Consider the following 17655-nt stretch of genomic DNA (forward strand, 5'->3'; position numbering starts at 1 on the left):
AAGGTGTATTCCTGTTCTGCTAGTAGCAGCAGAGAGATTAAAGTGACAGTTAACACCTTAAGATTGTATTTTTAAATTAGACATAGTAAAACAACTTTATTTTGCCCCTTTTCCCTGTAATTTAAGTCTGAAAATTGAGGATTTTCCTGTTCTAAGAATGTCCCTAATAGGCTTCAGCAGAAATGATAAGATAAGAACTGCAGACAAACTGACCTAGGCTAGCTGATCTGATTGGCTATTGCAAATAAATCAAGTAGTGGGTAGAACATTCTAATATGTTAATTTATTATCATGACTGCAGTAAATTGTTGTAACAGGCATACTGTCCCTTTAAACGAAACAACTTTAATCGTTCTTCTTTGATGTGAAAGAAGAAAAAATAGGAGACAAGCGAACAGAAAGTAGAGCACTCGCAAAGGGAGACTAGTATAAGTGGCTATTCAGTGGGTATATAATATTAAAACTTAACATTTATTATTAAAAAAAAATGATAAAAAACTACTATATAAGTAGTGATTAATACTTAGATTAAAACACAAACAAATAGTAAACGGCTGTATATCCACAATGACCCCAGAATGTATACCATAGAAACTCAGAATAGAGTAGGAGGGATTTTTAGGCAGATATACACCAAAAAATGGTTCACGGATTGCACCAAAATCTATCTAAAAAAGAGGATTGACCTCAAACAAAATTATGCTATCTAGTGCAATAATGGACCGGTGTAGGTCTGTCCAAAATATTCCCTATGACAAAATTAGTATAGTGACTAAGAGGGGAAGTGTAGGTAGCAAGATTCACATAGTCCATACATTCAGCATATTACACAGACCCATTTGTATAGGCAAGAGTGAAGTGTTCACAAACACAAATTAAACCAAAAATACGATCAATGAAAGGTAATATGATTCTATAGATATGTTATAATAAACACATTGACTAGTGAAATGTGACTTGCATAGTTACACTTAGTGGTTGATACAGCCGTAGGAAGAGTGCCTAAGGCTTGCGTTCGGAACATCTGTAGTGACGTAAGCATCAAGTGTCGGACTGGATTCCGGTGGATCGTATGTTACGTCACCAAATTCTACTTTTGCCGGTTTGTAGGGTTTGATAACTATGGCGAATCAGGCTCGCCACAAATACACTGCGGAGTTCCAGCGTATTTGCAGTTGACGGCTTGATAAATAGATGCCATTGTTATGTTCAAGAAACCAGTTTGAGATGATTTGACCTATGTGACATGGTGCATTATCCTGCTGGAAGTAGAAGATAGGTACACTGTAGTCATAAAGGGATGGACATAGTCAGCAACAATACTCAGGTAGGCCGTGGTGTTTAAACTATGCTCAATTTGTACTAACGGGACCAAAGAGTGCCAAGAAAATATGTTGATACAAGGCAGGATGGATCCATGCTTTCATGTTGTTTACGCCAAATTCTGGCCCTACCATCTGAATGTCGCAGCTGAAATCGAGACCAGGCATTATTTTTCCAATCTTCTATTGTCCAATTTTGGTGAGCCTGTGCGAATTGTAGCCTCAGTTTCCTGTTCTTAGCTGACAGGAGTGGCACCCGGTGTGGTCTTCTGCTACTGTAGCCCATCTGCTTCAAGGTTTGATGTGTTGTGCATTCAGAGATGGTATTCTACATACCTTGGTTGTAACAAGTAGTTATTTGAGTTACTGTTGCCTTTCTATCATCTCGAACCAGTCTGTCCATTCTCCTCTGACATCAACAAGGCATTTTTGTCCACACAACTGCAGCTCATTGGATAATTTATCTTTTTCGGACCATTCTATGTAAACCCTAGAGATGGTTGTTCATGAAAGTCCCAGGAGATCAGCAGTATTTTAAATACTCAGCCCAGCCCATCTGGCACCAACAACCATACCACGTTCAAAGTCACTTAAAACCCCTTTCTTCCCATTCTGATGCTCGGTTTGAACTTCAGGAAGTCATCTTCACCATGTCTAGATGCCTAAATGCATTGAGTTGCTGCCATGTGATTGGCTGATTAGCAATTTGTTACCAAGCAAATGAACAGGTGTACCTAATAAAGTGGCCGGTGAGTGTATAATAGCTGTTGACCACCAAAACGTGAATCAATATTCAAAAAATTTAAATTACGCTCGAGGCTGCCCAGCCATCAACTAACCAGGTCACACATCCTCATTCTGATGGACACTCTAAATGTCACAACTGTTTATATATTTCAGATATGTTTTCTGCATGTTTTTACATTTAATTATATTGTGATGACGTGTTCAGCATAGTTTTTTATTTGGAATGAATTAAGGCTAGATTACAAGTGGATCGTTAATTTATTGCGTGCCCGTAAATGGGCAAATTGGCCCATTTACAGGTGCACAATAAATAACCAGCCATTACAAGTGGCTGGTTATTGCTACCATGAGGTCTCGGTAGCAATTAACAATTGGATCTTTGCTTACTTTTCTAAATGTCCCCCAATTGCCCCCAAAATACTGTGTAGTGTTCTTTATTGAAAAATAAAAATAGTAGAATATTTTTTTTTTTAATAAAGTAACTGCATGAAGCAGTTATAAGGGGCTAAAGTTAGTGGGAGTGGGGTGCTAGAAAAAAAAAAGGCACTAAAAAGTGCCTTTACATTGCGGTCTATGGGAAACTGTTTGTTCGTTGTAAATATATATGTATATGCTTATATACATATATATTTAATATTATTTATATCTTAATATGTATATACACATATAAACACATACATATATATATGTATACATTCATATACATATATATTTAAAATTGCTGCCCATCGCTGCACGGCATGAGAACGAAGTTCCCTTTGGAGCCTATGGAAAAGTGTTCTCATGAGTGCTAAGCTTCTGCACCTAACCTGTAATAACAGTGAACATTTGTGTGTGCTGGTATTACTAAGTGTAGTGCAAATATCGCTTTTGCAAAAGCAATATTTTGTGCTCCACTTGTAATCTGGCGCTTAATCAGCATCAAAAAGGGCTGACGTTGTTGTTAGCATGGGCAGTGATCTTGTTTTTGGGTCTGAGAATAAAGGAATTTGCGGCCGATATTATTATTCCTTATCCAATATATGTTTGTCGGTCAGCCTGTGGGTGTTGAATTCAATGTTTCAATATTTAGTAGATAACAGGCTGGATTGTGATTACCATAGTTAATGCTCTTTATGCATCATACGAGTGATTTTTCTTGATATCTGACCTGATATTTTTCAAATATGAGAATGGTGTTATTGTTTGTATTTAAATTGTTCGAGCAGCTTGATGTCAGAGTACCTGTGAATAGCACTGATGTGCGATGAGGTCAGAGGCTGGTGAGGCAGATGAGTTATAGCCACAGTAGATACAGAAAGGAATATGAGTTTTACTAAGTTATTTTTTTATGCAATGGACAGTGTTAATCTGAGCCACTGTCTCATAAAACAGTGGTCCAGATTAACACTGTTCATTGCATAAAAAGTAACTCTGTAAAACTCATATTCCTTTCTGTATCTACTGTGACTATAACTCTCCTGCCCTATTAATTTATGCTTTCAATTTATATATACGGGTACTATATCATCATATAAATATTTTACAAGAGATGGCTGCAAATGTATATTAGTGCACACACCTCTATTTCAATTAATATAAATAAATAGTAACAGCATGTATTACTGTATATTAGTACACAACCTCTCTATCCTGTTACTATAAATAATCTATCCCTGCCTCTCTGCCATATTATTAGAAATTAGTACACAGGTCTTAGCATTGTTCATTTTGAGCCATGTTAGTCATTGGTGTCCGTGGCAACTTACCACACCAACACTGCTGGCACACAATTGCCAGGGCCCACAAAGGATATCCTCGTGCTCCCTGCTGGGCACTGCAGCACTGCTGGCACACAACTTACAGACTGGTGCTCACTGGAAACCTGGGACTCTGTCACTATGCAGAAGGCAGTCTATACATAGTGCCTTCCTTATGGGAAACGATGTATGGAGCGTGGAGGCATGACCTAGGGGATGAGATTGCTGCAGCCCTGCTTGCTTAACTGTCAGGCTATGTAAAAAAAATACTGCTTGCCTGGTGCCCATAACAATGTCCCAAGAGCCAGGTGATACAATTTACACATCCCTGAAAATAAATAAATAAATATATATATATATACTGTATGTATATATATATATATATATATATATATATATATACAGTATATATATATATACAGTATATATAAATATATATATATATATATATATATATATATATATATATATATATATATATATATATATATATATATATATATATATATATATATATATAAAATGTATAGGTATATACACACATTACTTGAGAAATCTGTTTAGAGTCTAGGAGCCAAGTTTCAGGGTGTGTATTTACTATATATATAAGATTTTTAACAATTATATATTCAATGCAGAAATTAAAAATAATGTTTTTTGTTTTTTCTGTCATACTCATTCTTGTAAAATTGTACATGCAGAAAGGGGTGCAATGATGCCATGTGCCTGCACAATATTTTTTTTAAAAAAAAGGTATTCCATGTCCCAGACATCCTAACTCTCCCTGAAGTTCAGGGAGTCTCCCTGATTCTAATAGCGGCTCCCTGATGCCAGCAAATGGAATGCAGTCTCCCTGAAACTCCACGTACCATGATCCAATGTGGCCTAAATCCGGAAAAGTGTTTTTTTTTAAGGAATGCCTTTAGTTGCTGGGACGTTATAGAACCCTCAAAGCATCAGTAACCAAAAAGCCCCCACTGATTTTAATAAAATAAAACACAAATACTACCTTATTTGTTGCACGTAATAAACTTTGTATTCTAAAATATTTATGCATTCAACAAGCGTACGATCACTGGAAAATATTTTTTTTTGTATGTGGTTGTGCAATAAAGCTACTTTTTTTAATGTGCCTTTAGTGGGAAGCTAATTTAATGATAAGTCTCTGTCTTATTTAGGGTTTCAAGAAGCGCAGAAGCGGGTGAAGCCACCTCCCTGAAATGAGTTTTTGCAGGTTGGAATGTCTGATGTCCCTGCACAATTATTTCAGTGTGAAAAAACCTCAGAGCAAAAGAATTATTAAACAGACCCACATTTTAGGACAAATCTTTCACAGACAGTGACAGACTCAGTTCTACAGATAACCTTGCTATAATGTTGGTGCAAAGAGCTGTAAATCAAGACAGTTCAACAAGACACTGGCAGAAGAATAAGCAAGGAACCGACCCTCCCAAATGGCCTCCTCACCTTTTCAGCTTCACAGAAGAGCAACAGATTGTGGAGCACAGTTTAACCCCATGGCTGCTAAAAAGGGCTGCACTACATTGCATGAGATAATATACCAGTTCTCTCTGGTAGCCAGTGCCACAGGGTAAAATGATGCTCCGCATGTTATGTTATTGATCTAAGCCTGAGTGCATATACAGTAAATAGCACTGAGCTTGAGCTTGACTACTAGTGCTAACACACGCTGAAGTTTAGACTCGCTGAGATAACCAGCTGCAATGCAGTCGTAACTCTTTGAGGCTGTTCTAATAAATTCTGCAGCTCTCACAACAAAGCTGCAAGATATCATCTGCTTTTTACAGTGTGAAAGACATGGAGCTGTGTCAATATGTGGGAACCGAGTGCAGAAACAGGGGATGAACTTGCCCATCTGACAATTAAAAAAAAAAAAAAATACTGTCTGTCCTGCGCCCATAAATGTATGTCCTGGGTGATACAATTTACACATCCCTGCACTGAGCTACTCAGAGAGAGCACTGTGTCCAAATTAGGAGGGAGTCCCTTACTTACTCTCTACTCTGGATAGGATACTGAGCTCCTCCTCCGGCTTCTTGCGTCTCGCTCTGGATCACACACAGAAGTCACAGTGACAGTGTGACAGTAACAGCTAGGGACAGTGTGACAGAGTGAGTAAGTTGTGACTCCACGTTGCTGGCTCCTAGCTCGTCTCTCTCTACGGCGCATGCAGCAGCATCTCCCTCCTTACAGTCTGCTCTTCCCGAGCGTGTGACGTCACTCAGCCCGCCCAGTCAGCCCAAGAACAGCAGGCAGGCATGCCTCCCTTGCAGCGTTGATGCTGCTGATTGGATGAAATGTTGCTCCATTATAGAGGAGGTTTTTAGAACCGCCTCTGTTGGAGCGTGTATGGGGCCCAGGTGAGCCCCCACTGGGTGGCGCTTAGCTCAAAGTGAGATAATAACATGTTTAAGCATCCAGGTTGCACAATCATGGAGGGCAGCGGTACAGCTCACAGCCTCCTTATTGCGCAACATGGATGTTGTCAGTTTTCTGGAATCACAGCATCGGGTGGCACCGGCAGGGGTGTGTGGGGGGGTATCGCTGGGGGGCGTGGCCAAAAAAAGGAAAATATATATTTTTTATTATTATTATTATTAATCTGACAATAAAAACTTATTTTCTCTGATTTGACAGGGTAGGCAGTGCCTCCCCTTCCTCCTATCACTGCACATCACTGAATTGGACAGTGATGCTTGTGTGCTGACTTAAGACAGCTAAACAAACGAGTGTACATGTCTGGCTGGCCTGTGCCATACATTGACCAGTGCGTAGCGCAGATGCAGGGATCTAAAATATTCACTGCCATTGATTGTGCACAGGGATACTGGACCATAAAGGTACATGAGGAGGACCAGTATAAGCTTGCATTCTCGTTCCAAAAGGTCCAGTATGCATTCCAAAGACTCAAGTTTGAATACATAAATTCAGGACATGAATTTGCTATATTCATGCATAAGGCTATGCCTGATGCACTGGAAAGGGGGACCTTATCTTATGTTGATGATTTTTTAATCAAAAGCACAGACTTTGAGAAACACATCACTGAACTTAAACATGTCCTCAGCCAACTTAAAAGGGCAGGTGTCAAATTATCCCTACAGAAAGCTTAATTGTGCCGCCCTCTTGTAAACGTCTTAGGACATGAAGTTACTTCTGAAGGGTTAAATCCTCAGAAGAAAAAGGTGGAAGCTATAATAAATTCTAAGAACCCCAACTAACTTAAAGGAATTGAGATTATTCCTAGGTATGACAAATTTATTGATAATTATGCAGAATTAGCTAAACCACTGCTACTTCTTCTAAAGAAGGATGTGAAATGGCACTGGAGTGAGACTCAAGAGACAGCCATCAAGGAGCTGAAGAGGAAACTCACTCAAGCACCTTGTTTAGCGTACCCTGAATGTGGGTAAACCTTTCTACTTAGAAACAGGTTACACAGATATAAGCATGAGTGCTGTTTTATACCAAAAGCATGGTAATTTAAGTCATTGCTTACTTGAGTAAAACTTTATCACCAGTAGAAATAAAATTTAGTGATTGTGAAAAAGCCCTCTTATCTACTGTATGGACTCTACAAAATTTCTGCAGCAAGAAAATTATTGTAGAAACGGCCCACCAACCTTTGCTATATCTGCAAAGTAAGAGAATAAGAGAATGAAATTTGTCGAATAGCCGCATAACAGCTTGGACTCTTTCCTTACAAGGCTGGCCTTTAAAAATTTGCTATAAGCAAAATAAAAACAATCCAGTCACACAGGGGCTTGCTGAGCTCCACGTCTGTAATGCTAAGGATCATGGGGAAGAGTTATTAGAAGATGATTTCCTGGAGGAACAATTGCTTTCCCCATATAAAATATACAATGAGGATCAGTGTCAAACATTAACTTGGGTATATGTTAATGGTTGTTCTTACCATGCCACTATTGAGAATGAGCGCATATTCATGAATTTGTGATTATTACCGACTCAAATTATGTGTGTGACAGTTTTGTTGAATACCTGCCAACTTGGAAAAGAAATGGCATGCAGAAAACTAACAACAAACCAGTCAAACATGGCGAGATTGATAATCTAGTGGCGTCCAATAGTTTAACCATACACTGGAAAAAGACCAAGGGTTGATCCAGGGTTCTAGGTCCTGATAAGGAAGGAGATGATCTTGCAGATTCATTAGCCAAACAAGGAGCCATAACTGAAGAACTCCTTAATATCGACCACTTAATAGGTGCAATTCAGGTAGAAGCAATTACCAGAAACCAGGCCAAACAACAAAATGGGCCTAACCTGACACAATGGAGTCAAGATTCTCCTATTGATAACCTAATCACTAGTCAAAGAGAAGACCCCATTATGCAGTGGGGCAAAAAAAGTATTTAGTCAGCCACCAATTGTGCAAGTTCTCCCACTTAAGAAGATGAGAGAGGCCTGTAATTTTGATCATAGGTATACCTCAACTATGAGAGACAAAATGTGGAAACAAATCCAGACAATCACATTGTCTGATTTGGAAATAATTTATTTGCAAATTATGGTGGAAAATAAGTATTTGGTCAATATCAAAAGTTCATCTCAATACTTTGTTATATATCCTTTGTTGGCAATGACAGAGGTCAAACGTTTTCTGTAAGTCTTCACAAGGTTGTCACACACTGTTGCTGGTATGTTGGCCCATTCCTGCATGCAGATCTCCTCTAGAGCAGTGATGTTTTGGGGCTTTAGCTGGGCAACACAGACTTTCAACTCCCTCCAAAGGTTTTCTATGGGGTTGAGATCTGGAGACTGGCTAGGCCACTCCAGGACCTTGAAATGCTTCTTACGAAGCCACTCCTTGCCCGGGCGGTGTGTTTGGGATCATTGTCATGCTGAAAGACCCAGCCACGTTTTATCTTCAATGCCCTTGCTGTTGGAAGGAGGTTTGCACTCAAAATCTGACGATACATGGCCCCATTCATTCTTTCATGTACACGGATCAGTCGTCCTGTTCCCATTGCAGAGAAACAGCCCCAAAGCATGATGTTGCCACCCCCATGCTTCACAGTAGGTATGGTGTTCTTTGGTTGTAACTCAGCATTCTCTCTCCTCAAAACATGACGAGTTGTGTTTCTACCAAACAGTTCTACTTTGGTTTCTCCCAATCTGCTTCTGGATCATCCAAATGCTCTCTAGCATACTTCAGACGGGCCCGGACATGTACTGGCTTAAGCAGGGGGACACGTCTGGCACTGCAGTATCTGAGTCCCTGGCGGCATAGTGTGTTACTGATGGTAGCCTTTGTTACGTTGGTCTCAGCTCTCTGCAGGTCATTAACTAGGTCCCCCTGTGTGGTTCTGGGATGTTTGCTCACCGTTCTTGTGATCATTTTGACCCCACAGGGTGAGATCTTGCGTGGAGCCCCAGATCGAGGGAGATTATCAGTGGTCTTGTATGTCTTCCATTTTCTAATTATTGCTCCCACAGTTGATTTCTTCACACCAAGCTGCTTGCCTATTGCAGATTCATTCTTCCCAGCCTGGTGCAGGTCTACAATTTTGTTTCTGGTGTCCTTCGACAGCTCTTTGGTCTTCACCATAGTGGAGTTTGGAGTGTGACTGTTTGAGGTTGTGGACAGGTGTCTTTTATACTGATAACAAGTTCAAACAGGTGCCATTAATAAAGGTAATGAGTGGAGGACAGAGGAGCTTCTTAAAGAAGAAGATACAGGTCTGTGAGAGCCAGAAATATTGCTTGTTTGTAGGTGACCAAATACTTATTTTCCACCATAAAATGCAAATAAATTCTTTCCAAATCAGACAATGTGATTGTCTGGATTTGTTTAAACATTTTGTCTCTCATAGTTGAGGTATACCTATGATGAAAATTACAGGCCTCTCTCATCTTCTTAAGTGGGAGAACTTGCACAATTGGTGGCTGACTAAATACTTTTTTGCCCCACTGTAGGTATCCTCTATAAACACATAGAAAATCCTGCAAACAACCCCATCTCAAAAGATGATTGTATTGGTAAGGAAGATCTTAGAATCTTAATGAAATCCAAATCACAATTCAGGTTACAGGATGGTTTGTTAATTAGAACCTCCAAAACTGGCATCCAGCAATGGGTGTTACCTATAAAGTTCAGAGGTCTCATGCTTCAGCATGCCCATGATGCTCCCACATCTGGCCATCATGGTGCCAAATTAACATAAAAAATATTACGTGATTACACCTTTAGGCCGCACATGTTGAAGGATGTTCAAACCTTCTGTCAAGGTTGTTTAATTTGTCCACAATTCCAACTCACTGCGCCAACGCATAGAGTGCCATTGCAGAAAAGGTGGATGGTAATGCCATGGTCTGATATACGAATTGATTTTATTGGTCCAGTGCCTGTTCACTAAATGGGTAGAGTGCATCAGTGCACCTAACAATAGTGCTAAAACATGCGCAGCATTGCTCATCAACCACGTGTTTTCCAGATTTGGTTTACCCCAGCAAATCGAATCCGATCAGAGGACCCACTTCACTAGCGAAGTGATGACCAAGATGTGGAAAATACATATAGAGCTGCCTCAAGTGCCAGTCCATTGGGAAAATCCTCAAAAGGTTTGTGAATGAAACAGGTAAAGACTGGGATGTAAAATTACCTCTAGTCCTAATGGCATTAAGAGCAACTCCAAGTAGTGCTACTAGGATGTCAACTTTTGAATTGATGACTGGTAGAAGAATGGTTCTACCTCAAAATCTATTGTACCGTACATCAGACCAGAACTTGATAAATGCTGCCAATACACATCAATATGTGGAGAACTTAAGGAAGCACCGTCAATATGCCTTTGCATTTGCTCAAAGAATCATAGAAAAGACCACAACTGCCGCTAAAACCTATTATGATCTCAAAACGTCCAAAAAGGAATATGAAATAAATGATAAAGTTTATCTTTATAACTTTGGAAGAGATCAGATTAAGGAGAAGAAATGTCTTCCATCATGGAAGGGTCCTTTTGTCATTACTGACAAAATATCTCCAGTTGCCTATAAAATAAGGATTCCTAAAAATGATACCTTTATGGATAAATGGGTCCATATTAATCAGTTGTGAGTGTGCCATCCTAAATCCCAACTAGAAGTCATAGAGGGAGAATGAAGTGTTATATCCCCAAATGCACTAAAGAAATATTGTAGTTTAAAGATGCCTAGCTAGCGAGCATGAGGACTCAAAAATAACAGACTCTCTTCATAGAAGACTATCTATGATGCATACTGTCCATACACTCACCAAGTACCACTTTAAGAAAATTCAAATACGTGTCCTACATATATTTAAAACTGGAAGGGGGAATTATGTCAGGGTACCTGTGAATAGCATTAAATAAACTACATATGTATCAAATAAATCTTGATATTTGATGTCAGCTAAGATCTGCCTTGACATGAGTTGTGTGGGCTATAACCAAAATAGACCAACCCCCCTTTTTCCTGATTACAGAACATCAGAGAACAAAGGGACTCACATCTGTGAAATCTCAGGATGACACAGACCCCCCTTGCTGTGACTAGGTATACATTACAGGCCAGAATATTTCAAATTATCCATTTAAAAGGAAACCTGTATACAGAGTTTTTCCCAATCTGGAGGAACAGTTGCTCAGTCTGAACTGATAATGGAATATACAAACATACTCAAAGGAGATAACCCTTACCATCTAAGTGTTAAGTGACTGAGGTTCAAATACACGAAGTTCAGATGTAAGTCTCAATGGAAGAATAGCAGGAGAAAGCAGAAACACATGTTGCATTGTAACTTTGAAATTCATTTTTAAAGTACAACTTATGCTTAAATTTCAGTAAGATATGCTTCAGTATTGTATAAAAATGTATATATCCATGGATCTGAGAAATGCATTTCAGGTTTGTAATAAATCAAATGAAAAACTGCATTGGTGTATATATACATGCTTAAGTTATTTCAAAATAAATACATTTTTCTTTGTTTTCAAGAAATCTAGTGAACACTACAGGGAAAAATCTGATGTGAAGATGAGGTTTCTAAATAAGATAAGATACTATAAGCTAATATATAAATGCATAGATGTTGAGCCCATGTCTTAAACACTGTTGAGACATGTATTAATACATAACTATAATACTCATGTATATCTATGATATAAGATGTGACTAGAAAATGAAATATGTACCAATATATCAAATGAGCTGATGTACAGAATAAGTCAGATAGACATATGTATTTTATTGATTGATACTACTGGTCCCTCATAAAAATGCAACTTTAAAGGCATCTTCTAAAATATGATAAGTGGTATACTCATGTTTGGTATCTATGAATGCAGGCTAGATTATATTAGATGGGACAGATATATGACCTGACAGGTTTATTAATATCAAGAAATAGTGTATTTGATAAACATTTTTTTTTAGATATTTAAACTGCAGCAATATTTGATGGTAAACTGCATTTCTGGTTCTCTGCTGCCACCTATAGTTCAGAAATGGTATGACAGCCAAACGAATTGACTATTAGAACATATGCAAATCCAAATAAGCCAATCAGGGAGGCGTCTCCCAAATAACCAATCAATGCTCACCTCCGTTAAGGGCGAATCAGGGACAAGCATTGGTAAGGGCCTATCCAATTCTGTGGGAATGATTAAAGAAAACGAGGAGGGATTCTTTATTTTGGATAAAGACCCACAAACACAGTAGACAAAGGACAGACAGACTCAAAGAAGCATAAGTTTTTGAGAGGAAAATACACAGGCTTTGTGCCAAGTATATTCTCTGCCATTATTGGACACTTTCTTAAATAAAGGGAGATAACATTTTGAGGCCTGTACCTTTGCGCATAGTGGATAAATCCTTCTTAGATGACCCACAAAAAGAAACTGAACATTCATTTAGTTATTTGGTAAAGTATAAGCTAAATATATATATACTATTTAAATCCAAGGTATTCTAAAACTATAGTTATATTGTAATTGTGATTTAAAAGGAGAGTTTATTCTTATATTTAATATTAATTAGACCAATGGTAGGAAGTGTACTGGTATTAAATATTAATGTTTAGAAAGAATTTTGTATTTTAATAACATAAATTAATTGCGGTTATTGGTATATATATATATATATATATATATATATATATATATATATATATATATATATTAGAATTTGCCTTATTGTAGCTAAATAAGAGGTCATTTCAGGTCAGACATATTGGCATATAAATTGGCTGTTTGCATTAATAATATATACAATTGGTGTTTTTAATTGAAGTTACATAGAATCATTTGTGGGCGAATAGGAATTGACGCTGACTTCCGTTGGGGGAGGTGCTGTGTAACTTACCTGCACACAGCACACCTGCGTGGTGAGAGAACGCTGTTCCATCACTCCCCACTCACAGCTACTTGCCCTGGAGAGCTTACCAGGATTGTGTGTAGCGTTGTGCGAAGCAATTTTCCGCACGGGTTCTGAAGTCTATTGTAGCCGGTATGGCTGGCAAATCGTTTGCTGAGTTATTTTAATCATCCCCGGGGTTTTGATCCCGCAAGCTGCTGCGAGGAAATCTCTTCTTTGGCACCGTAACCCACAGTTGAATCTGGAGAAAGCTGTGTGAGCCGGAGGAAGCAGTGTGAGCCTGAAGGGGGTAATCTATTTGCCAAGTAAAGAGTCTATGGGATAGACTGAACTAAGGCTGTTGTATAAGTGCGGACACCGCTATAAGAAGAAACCGGAGCCCCAGATCATCCGTCTGCTTGCTGCATTAAGGATCCGTGCAGAATACCTGGTATACTGAGCCCATATATTAAAGAGCTACCCTGTTGGGGACTTACCGGTGAGACCGGGACCCCATCCGGCCGCCTGGTTGGCTGGGGGTGTGGCGGATTCCACTGAGGAGACGGCATACGGGTTGAGAGGGTCTCTGCTGAGAGGCGTGCGGCAGCTAAGGTGAAGAGGCCGGCGCTGAAGCACTCGACTGGTGACCGCAGTTCTATCTGGATCCCTGGGCAAAATCAGTGGGAGTGGTGTGCCCGGAGGCAGAAGTAGTTGGAATCGGTGTAAGGAAACAGCTCCCAGGTACCACCTGTGTTGTTATCTTTGCTTCAGGCTGTTGGTGCAATTTGAGTGAATATTGTACTGAGCTGTTTTCTGATCGAAAAGGGGCGCTTGACTTATATTCAGTTTTTCTTTATTCTTGCTTTGGATGATTGAGGCCCCTAAATCCATTGACTACTCTGGTGGAGGTATATGGAGAAATAAGATACTAAGATAAACTGACTGATTGAATCATACTGGACAGTGTTTTCAGCCATTATTCATTGTTTGCTTAAGAGCAGCTGTTTAGAAAATAATGTTCATTTGTCACTCTATAAATAACAGTCTCTTAGCTGTATAGGTTAAAAATGTTTATTAATGGCTCCCATATATAACCTAAGACGAATATAGGGGGACCCTGTGCCTGTTCTCTCCTTCAGGCGTGATTGATTTTTGATTAATTAATGGTAGCTTTTCTAGTTAAATTGTGTGCATCAGCTTTAGAGTAATAGAGCTTAAGAAGGAATTGCTGTCTAATCGATACACCTGCAGTATTATATCCTTTTTCTGATGAGTCTCAGCTATTTGTAGGGTTTGTGTAAGCAGGGTAACAGGAGATTACCCTGCCTTTATATTGGGTTTATTCTCTGTGAAGAGATAATAGAACACAAATCATTCTATCTAACAGGTATTTTTTTTTGCAGCACAGCCACATTTAATAATGGCATGCACTCTCTCTGAGAAGGAGAGCTTATTGAAGGGACCTTAGTGTCCTTACACACATTTAGATTAATTTACGATTTAGTGGTTCACTTAGTTTTATTTGCACACTTCACTTTAGTTTTTATATACACATTTAAATACACCTTAAGACACGTTTTTTTTTTTTTTTACACTATACACTACCTATCCCCTTTATGGAAAGATTTATTTCACAAGCTAAGGCTTCTTCACCTAAAATGCCTGTTAAAAGTAAAGAAAAAAAAATGAAGCAGGCTGACCCTAGCCTAAATAGTTCTAATGAGACACTTTCTAATAATAGTGATACCCAGTTGTTAATCACCCATTTAACAGATTTGTTTACCCCACAATTTGAGATTATTAAAACTGAATTAGGGGCAATTTCAGCTGTAATAGCTAATCTGTCTATTGAAATTAAACAATTTTCAAAAAGAATGCAAGAGGTGGAGAATAGAGTTTCTGAAGTGGAGGACCAAGTTAATGCACAGGATTCGGTTATAACTAAACAGGGGGCTAAAATTACTAAATTACAATTGCGTCTGGACGACCTGGAAGATCGTTCCAGACGCAATAATATTCGAATAATTGGCCTCCCTGAAATCTCGGAATTTGGGGACCTCCTTCAGTTTACATCAATTATACTCCCCCAGGCATTAGGTTTTCCCCAACAGCAGCTCCCAATTGCCATAGAGAGAGCGCATAGAACTGGCTCTAAGAAAGCTCAGGCTGAAGGTATGCCCCAAAACAGAATGTGTATTTTCAAAGTTTTAAATTTTCAGGATAAGATGGAGATGTTAAGACTATTTAAAAAAAGAACTGAGCCTCTCCTGTTTGGAAATAACAGAATCCTGCTATTTCAGGACTACTCGGTAGAAACTTCTACGAAAAGGAAGCTAATGGCACCGTACTGCTCGCAACTTATTAATAAAGGACTTAATGCATGGATGGCTTATCCCGCTAATATAGTTGTTGTTGATCAGTGCGGTACTAGAAGAATCTATCGTGAAGTCGCAGAGGTTAAAAAGTTATTAACTGACAGTTAGGTGATGGATCAAGTATTATAGTCTTTTCTCTTTTATTTTTATGTTGGAATTAATGTATGACTTATTGAAGGCTATAAATGGAATCAAAGTTTCTGCTATAATTTTTGAGGTTTCCTCGTCCCCCCCCCCTCTCTTTTTTTTTTTTTTTTTTTCTTCTTCTTTCCCTCTTCTTCTCTCTTTTTTTTTCTTTTTCCCCACCCCTCCCACTTACCCCCCGCAAAAGAAGGTTCTGGGTATAACAATATTTTAACTTTCTATGCAGCTTAAAATAGTCTTGTGGAATGTGGGAGGAATCTCTTCTCCTCTTAAACGTAAATTAATTATTAAAACATTAGCAAAAGAGAAACCTGACATTGCATTTTTACAGGAGACTCATCTAAGTAGACAGGAAGCTGATACATTGAAGATTAAATGGGTTGGGGAGGTTGTGGCCATGGAGGCCACCGTTCGGAAATGTGGCGTCGCCATGTTAATTAATAAATCCCTAGACTATAAAATCACTTCTAGAGAAATAGATCTGGACTCCCGATTTATTGTTGTACATATTCTTATTAATAACGTGGAGTTCATTCTTTGTAATATATATGCCCCGAATAAATTCAAAATTGAATTCTGGGATAAAATTAAAATCAAATTATTTCCTTTTATCAAGCAGAATCTTATTGTTGGGGGGTGATTTTAATGTGACCATGTGCCCTGAGCTGGATCGCTTCTCACAAAGGAATGTCCCAGAGAATAGGAGATCTTCTAAACAATTTAGTAATTTTTATCGGAAACTACAACTGGTAGATATCTGGCGGAAGCTTAATCCGGATGATCGACAGTTTTCTTGCGAATCTAAAGCTCATAAAACTTTTTCGCGAATAGATCTATTTCTTATTTCAGAAGGTCTATCAATTTGGCGAACAGAGGCAGGAATTGGAGAAATCGTAGTTACAGATCACGCTATCCTATCATTAGTCTTGGATAGACAGATTACAACTAATATGAAAGGTTCTGCATTTTTTTCCCCCCCGTTATCTAGCGAATAATCCTAGGTTCACACTTTGGCTAAAGCAGAGTTTTAAGGACTATTGTCAATTTAATGTAGCGCATTTACAGAAAATTGAAATTTTTTGGGAGGCTTCTAAGGCGGTCATACGAGGGGCCATTAAAAGTTACATGGTCACTCTTAACAGGAAAAGAAGGGCGCGGGAAGTTCAACTAACTAATCAAGTTAGGAACGCCTTTAAAACCTATTTTTTGAGTCGCTCAACGCATAATTGGTCTAAATATCTTGAAATGAAAAAGGAGAGAGAGGTATTCCTGCTACAAAAATATCAGGTAGAAGAAAACAAAATTAATTTACGTTTTAGAAGTTTTCACGGTTGCTCGGCAAAAAATCTTGCCAGATTGGTTAATATTAGGAAAAAGAGGAATTTTATTCCCGCTATTCAGATAGAGGATATTTGTTATAATGAGACAAAGGACATTTCTAGGGCTTTTGCTCAATATTATCAACAGCTCTATATGGAGGTGCCGGCTCATATAAAGAATCAAGAGAACTTTTGGTCTAAGATTAAGGTGCCTAGAATTCAAGTAGAAAACCTGGATAAGTTGAATGCTCCGTTTAATAATGAAGAGATAGTTACCGCAATTAAAGCTTCTAAAATGAGTAAAGCATCAGGCCCTGATGGCCTTCCTACAGAATATTATAAAATATTAGTTGAAGAGATTGTGCCTATTTTAGTAAAACTTTTCAATTTTTATTTCGCTTCTGATAATCCGATCTCTAATCTTTTCACAGCTGCTAACATCTCTTTAATCCTAAAAAAAGGCAAGGATCCAATGGATCCTGCATCCTATAGACCAATTTCAGTGCTCAACGCTGATTATAAAATCTTAGCATCAGTTTTATCTACCAGACTTTCACATTGTACTGACAATCTTATTCATCCTGATCAGACAGGTTTTATGATTGCCCGTAATCCGACCAAAAATATTCGAAAATTAATTACGCTTGTGGAT

This window comes from Bombina bombina, chromosome 1 (assembly GCF_027579735.1).
Source record: "Bombina bombina isolate aBomBom1 chromosome 1, aBomBom1.pri, whole genome shotgun sequence".
NCBI classification, from domain to species: domain Eukaryota; kingdom Metazoa; phylum Chordata; class Amphibia; order Anura; family Bombinatoridae; genus Bombina; species Bombina bombina.